This window comes from Penaeus monodon, chromosome 14, assembly GCF_015228065.2.
Source record: "Penaeus monodon isolate SGIC_2016 chromosome 14, NSTDA_Pmon_1, whole genome shotgun sequence".
Lineage (NCBI taxonomy): Eukaryota > Metazoa > Arthropoda > Malacostraca > Decapoda > Penaeidae > Penaeus > Penaeus monodon.
Genome location: NC_051399.1, coordinates 4065584 through 4066802, shown reverse-complemented (window position 1 = coordinate 4066802; position 1219 = coordinate 4065584).

Here is a 1219-nt window from a genome sequence, read left to right as displayed (position 1 = left end):
AGCAATAGGCTAAAAAAAAAAAGAAGGGGGAGGGGAGAGAGAGGGAGGGAGGGCAATAGGCTAAAAAAAAAAAGAAGAATTTAAGGAGGGGGGGTTGGAAGGAAAGGGGGGGGCGGAGGGGGGGGAGGGAGGGGATGGATAATGGATGAGGGGAAAAAGTTGAGAAATAGGCAGAGAGCAGTGAGGTAGAGAGAGAATAGACACATAATTAGATAGATGAATAAATAAATTATGGAAGAGGGGAGAGAAGAGGATAATTTCTTTTGTTTCTTCTTTTCCTTCTCTACATTCTTTCTTCCTTCTTCCTCCCTCGTCCCTCCCATTCCATCCCTTATGTCTCTCTCTCTCTTTCTCTCTCTCTCTCTCTCTCTCTCTCTCTCTCTCTCTCCCTCTCTCTCTCTCTCTTTCTCTCTTTTTCCCCTTCCTCCCTCCCTCTCGCCTCTCCCCCTCCCTGCCCTCTCTCTCTCTCTCTCTCTCTCTCTTTCTCTCTCTCTCTCTCTCTCTCTCTCTCTCTCGCCTCTCCCCCTCCCCGCTCTGTCTCTCTCTCTCTCTCTCTCTATCTATCTATCTATCTATCTATCTATCTATCTATCTCTCTCTCCTCTCTCTCTCTCTCTCTCTCTCTCTCTCGCCTCTCCCCCTCCCCGCTCTCTCTCTATCTCTCTCTCTCTCTCTCTCTCTATCTATCTATCTATCTATCTATCTATCTATCTATCCATTTCTATCTCTTTCTCTCTTCTTTCCTCTCCCCACCTCTCTCTCCCTTCCCCCTTCCCCCGTCTCTCCCTCTCTCTCTCTCTCTCTCTCTCTCTCTCTCTCTCTCTCTCTCTCTCTCTCTCTCTCTCTCTCATTCTGCGGTGCACAAACGTAACGTGCAGCCGCCCCAGCTTGCAACTGGAATGCAATAATATCCTCTGCAGCCGCTCCTACACCCCCTCCCCCTTTCCCCCCTCCCCCCCCCCTTCTATCTTCACCGTACTCAACGTCCTTGTCTCTTCTTATTGCAAATGGCAGGAGGCATTTGCATAGAATGGAAGAGATGATAAGGAAAAGATAAAAAAAATAAATGGTGATGGAAAGGATAGACATGGAGAGGTATGATAAAGATAATATTACAGGACATAGGAAGATTTCATGATTTTATTAAAGGTATTGCGATATTATGTCGATAGTGGTAATACTATGGAAGAAAAAACCCACAATACAAAAACTAGATTTA